This window comes from Kogia breviceps, chromosome 11 (genome assembly GCF_026419965.1).
Source record: "Kogia breviceps isolate mKogBre1 chromosome 11, mKogBre1 haplotype 1, whole genome shotgun sequence".
NCBI classification, from domain to species: domain Eukaryota; kingdom Metazoa; phylum Chordata; class Mammalia; order Artiodactyla; family Physeteridae; genus Kogia; species Kogia breviceps.
Window position 1 is genome coordinate 23,895,540 of NC_081320.1, and position 6,000 is coordinate 23,901,539.

A 6,000-nucleotide genomic window follows, 5' to 3' on the forward strand; every position below is an offset into this window, starting at 1 on the left:
GTAATGATGTTATTGGATTTTATTAACTTTACTGGTTTTGTTGGTGTTTAATTTATAACAGTAATTTGATAGATTTTTTAAAAGCTGTAAACATAAGGACATTTAGAAATTTATACTTTTCTAGTAATTTATATTATTTAAATAATGTAATTGTCATTAAAAATATTTCCAGACAGCATGAGAAGGGAGTTTGTGAAAATTTTCCTCCCTTTTAATGGGATTGTTCCTTAAGTTGGAGAATCACCAAGGATATGAAAGGCCAGCCATTTATAAGAAAACCTTTCCAGATAGCTACATTTGAGAGCAGAGGGGAGGAGGGGGAGCCTTAGGGATTTGGAAATATTTGACCAGGATATCAATTTAGACCACTTAGAGATCAAAGATAAGATTTCTGAATGAACAAATATAACAAAACAGAAACAGACTCATAGATACAGAGAACAAACTGGTGGTTGTCATGGTGGGAGCAGGGGCTGGGGCGGGGGAGATGAGTGAAGTAGATGAGGAAGATTAAGAGGTACCAACTTCCAGTTAAAATGACTTATTTAGTCATGGAGATGTAATGTAGAGTCTAGGGAATAGAGTCAATAATATTGTAATAACTTTGTATGGTGACACTTAGTAACTAGACTTATGATGGTGATCATTTGTGTATAAAAATATTGACCTGAAACTAATGTAATACTGCAAGGCAATAATACTTCAATTTTAAAAGTAATAAAATGTAAAGCTAAAACGTAAAAAAAAAAGGTCTGAGAGAGAGAAAGATAGAGTAAAACATAAGAAGAGAGTGAGAGAAATTGCTAATTGCTACAGGGCAATTTGCTCCCCTCAGACACAGCCTATAGTCTACAAATACTGGGGAGGTTTTACTCTTTCCTTGGCTCAGTTGGCCAGAGAGATCACTGCACACCATCTGGTCACAGCAGATGTTGAAAGCAGAAGCTAAGCAGCAAATTGTACCGCAGCCAATACTGCCTTTTCTGAACCTCTCCCACCCCTTGCCCCACCCGCATTCATCATGCAGTTCCCCTTTCCAGCTCCCTAGGGCAGAATTTGCAACCTTTCATTTTCATTCTGTATAAGTGCCCTGTCTCATCATTTGAACAAACTCGCTCAAGCCCCACCTCTTCTCACTTTGGTCACAGCAAGGTTCCTGCCCCTCCCAGCTAGTCGGTGCTCTTGGCAGCCTGTGTTTTAGCCCCTGTCACAAGTGGATGAAAAAAGACAAGACAGTAAAGTTGCTAAGCTGTCCCTGCTCATTATCTCCTGACTCAGGTCACAGGTCGTGAAAGAGAAATCCCAATTTGTTGAACACGGAAAACTCACTCAGTGAAGAAGCCATGTGAAAGTTTCCACTTTGAAAATGTCTTCAGTCTAAGGTCAGACCTCTGTCAGTCACATACACTGGCGAATGCAGTTCATGGCCCTTGCACTCCTGGAGCTCACATTCAGTTGGAGAAGATAGATATTAACAAATAATTACATAATTACTACTAAGAAGAAAAGCACAAAATGCATTAAGAGCATTAAGAGAGCGTAACAGGAGAGACCTAAGAGAGACTGGGGTGTCTCAGGAGATGTCATTTAAGCCGAGACCCGAGAAGGTGAGGTAGCCGAATGAAGAGAGAGGGAAGAGGGTCTGCTCAGACTCAACAGCATGTGCAAAGGCTTTGAAGCAGGTAAGAGTTTGCTATGATCAAGGCACCAAAAGAATAGGCTACCGTATGACCCAGCAATCCAACTACTGGGCATATACCCTGAGAAAATCATAATTCCAAAAGACACATGCACCCCAATGTTCATTGCAGCACAATTTACAATAACCAGGACATGGAAGCAACCTAAATGTTCATCAACAGAGGAATGCATAAAGAAAATGTGGCACATATATATTATTCAGCCATAAAAAGGAACAAAATTGGGTCACTTGTAGAGACGTGGATGGACCTAGAGACTGTCATACAGAGTGAAGTAAGTCAGAAAGAGAAAAACAAATATCGTATATTAACACATATATGTGGAATCTAGAAAATGGTATAGATGATCTTACTTGCAAAGCAGAAGTAGAGACACAGATGTAGAGAACAAATGTATAGATACTGGTGGGGGGGGCAGTGGGGGTGATGGGAAGAATTGGGAGATTGGTATTGACATATATACACTACTGATACTATGTATAAATTAGATAACTAATGAGAACCTACTGTATAGCACAGGGAACTCTACTCAGTGCTCTGTGGTGACCTAAATGGGAAGGAAATCCAAAAAAGAGGGGATACATTTATACGTATAGCTGATTCATTTTACTGTACGGTAGAATCTAACGCAACATTGTAAAGCAACTATACTCCAATAAAAATTAATTTAGAAAAAAAAAGGCACTGGAAGAGGCCAGTGTAATGAGAATGTGGTAGGCAAAGGGAAAGTGAAGGGAGCTGAAACCAGCCACCAAAAACTTAGATCTTAGTTGAAGCCGGTTGGCCAGCCATTGAAAGGTTTTCAAGAGAAGGGTGATGCCATCTACACTTTAAAATGTGGAAGCAGTTAAGAGGGTATTGTGGTTGTCTGGGCAGAAGATGGAGTTGACCTAGACTAGATCAATGGAGAGAAGTAGACAGAACTGAGGTCTACTCTGGAGAAATAATTCAGTGCTGAGCTGACTGTGAGCCAAGGCTAAGTTCTGTGTTTCTGGCACAAACAACTAGCTGGTTGTTCCCAATTACTAAGATAGAGAAGATGGGAGGAAAAGCAGCTTTGGGAGTAGATCAGGAGTTCTGTTTTGAATGTATTAACACTGAAATATCTATGATGCAGATATATACAGGTCTGGAGCTCAAAGAAGAGATCAGGATGAAGATCATCTTGGGAGGTACCAACATATAGATATTTACAGCCATGGCAGTGGATAAAATAGCCAGGGGGAGAGTACAGAGTAAGAGATGCCAGGGCAGAACCTTGAGGAGCCCTGATATTTAAAGGCCGCATAGAAAGAAGAAACTGGCAAAGGAGGTTGAGAAGGAGCAGCCAGAGAAGTAGGAGGGAAACTAGGAGGGGATGTTATAAAAGCAAGAGAAGAGTGTTGAAGGATAAGAGAGGGAGTCAACTCTATGGAATGATCTTGAAAGTTCCAGGAAGAGGACTGAAGGGAAAGTTTATAAAAAGTGGTGACCTTGGGGAAATCTTCTGACTGTGTTCTCATCTTCTCGTTCCACTGCGGTGATTTAGGAGAGAAGCCTTATAAATGCCATCAGTGTGGGGGAGGAGAGTCAGGCAGGAACCAGACGTACTGATGGAAATCTTTGTCACCCAGGCATGTCCTGTGGTACTCACTGAGGAGTAGCCTTCTCTGAAAGTGTACTCTTTTTTTGCTTCAACTGTTTTTAATTGAATGATTCTTTAAATTCTATAGTGCTTTACAATTTTCAAAATTTTCACATTTCATATAACCCCCTTGAAAGCATACTCTTGAGTAAGAAATGGTGACAAGAATTTGGCTCAGATTGCCTTCAGTCACAAAGAGAACCCAAAGACTCTAAAGTTTTTAACGCCTTTTCTCATATTTTTTGCCATTTTCCTTTGCTATCTTAACCCTGCCACTTACTAGCTGTGCACTTACTAGCTGTGCACCTGTGCACTTATTTAACCTCTTTGTACCTCAGTTTTCTCATCTGTAAAATAGGGACAATAATAAGACTGATAAAAGGATTGGATAATACACGTAAAATACTCAGAACAGTGCTAATATATGGTGGCTATTATTAGTCTCAGAAACCAAAGTTTGTGTTGTTGATGTCTTTTCTCCCAAAGTTCAAAAGCTATTTCTCTCATGTCTTAAAAAAGAAAGGGACTTCCCTGGTGGTGCAGTGGTTAAGAATCCACCTGCCAATGCAGGGGACATGGGTTTGAGCCCCGGTCCAGGAAGATCCCTCATGCCGCGGAGCAACTAAGCCCGCGAGCCACAACTACTGAGCCTGCATGTCACAACTACTGAAGCCTGCACGCCTAGATCCCGTGCTCCACAACAAGAGAAGCCACCGCAATGAGAAGCCTGCGCACTGTAACGAAGAGTAGCCCCCACTGGCCACAACTAGAGAAAGCCTGTGTGCAGCAGCAAAGACACAAAGCAGCCAAAAATAAATAAATAAATTTATATTTAAAAAAAAAGGAAATGGATTTGAAAATTAGATTTGCCATTTACTAGCTGTGTGATCTTCGGGAAGTTACTAACCACTCTGTGCCTCAATTTCCTCATCTGAAAAATGGAGATAATAGCAGTACACTGCTTTATAGAGTTATAGTGAGGATTATATGAGTTATGAAGCGTAAAGCATTTAGAACAGTGCCTGGCACATAGTAAGTGCTACCTGTTAGTTATGTTGTTCTCTGCAGTTAATCATTTCCCTCAGTATTGCCATCACCTTTAATCTTGAATGTAATAAAATGAGGACAAGTAGAAAGTGTGTAGATTTTTTTTCATGATAAAATACAAGTTTTGATTTATTTGTAATTAATTCTAAGGAGATAATAAGCAAGAACATGATGGATTGGCATCTAAGTACTGAAGTTTGGAAGACAAACAATATTTTCCATAACAATTTTTGGTGCTGCTGTCAGAAACATGTATTTTTAACCACTTTGGTAAAACATCATCTCTTTAAAAATTCTTATAAAGGGCTTCCTTGGTGGCGCAGTGGTTGAGAATCTGCCTGCCAGTGCAGGGGACACGGGTTCGAGCCCTGGTCTGGGACGATCCCACATGCCGCGGAGCAACTGGGCCCATGAGCCACGACTACTGAGCCTGCGCGTCTGGAGCCTGTGCTCTGCAACAAGAGAGGCCACGATAGTGAGAGGCCGGCGCACCGCGATGAAGAGTGGCCCCCGCTCGCCGCAACTAGAGAAAGCCCTCGCACAGAAACTAAGACGCAACACTGCCATAAATAAATAAATAATTTTTTTTTAAAAAAAGAGTTAGATAAATAAATTTATTTTAAAAAATCATACAAAATTTTTGTAAATGGTAAAAATTTAGTGAGAGTTCTTTTTGGCAGACCAAAACGAAGAAAAAGGAGGAAAAAGAAGAGAAGAAAAGGAAGAAGGCAGGCAGGCAGGCTAATAAAGTACAACCTTTGGGGAGGATCATGTCATTAAATGTTCTGTAACCCTGTCAGCCTTCCTTGTTCCACTTGCTCCATTCCAGCCATTACATTCTGCCAAATGCCCTCTCTTCAATCTGACCTCCTCACGCAACTGTGATAGACATATTCTGTGAAAGAACATGGGTTTTGAATGAAGACAGACCTATGTTTAATCCTGGCACTGCCATTACTAGCTGGTGGTCATGGGCAAATTACTTTAACTTTGTGAGTTTGTTGCTTCTTCTGTAATAGATATAATAATATATTGACCTCACAGGAACATTAGGATTATATGAGTAAATGTAGGGGAAGTATCTAGCATATTTCCTGGCAAGTGGTTAATGGTCTATGAAACTAGTTCCCTTTTCTCCACAGTCTGACTCCCTGCCCGCTTTCCTATCCTGTCAAGTAAGTAAGGTCCCCTTCCTTCTCCTTGAAATTAGAAGAAAACTGAACTGCATCTCCTCAGGGTACAACACAGACTCCCCCAATATCCAGAACCCTTTAAACAGAAGCCACCCCCAGTTCAAATATAAGAAAGAGAAGAATTGAAGAAAGAACCTAAATCCTGAAAATTCTGAGGCTGATATTCTCCAACCACTGGATCCTTAACCTGCTGCCTTTCACCCTATAATGGTTTATGAAGGAGATATGCAAAGTGGCCCTGTAAATAACTGGAAGCTTCTGTGCAGTCTTCTGAACAAAGTTCCCAGCTTCTTATGAGCTGGGATGGACTGCCTGTGAGCCACGAGTTCTCGGGTTTTCTGTCGGCCTTATGACCCTGTCAAAAAGGCTGAACATACTCCTCAGCCTGCTTCCCTGAGTCCACACTTTCACTATGGCCATAAAGGTGATTCCAGTA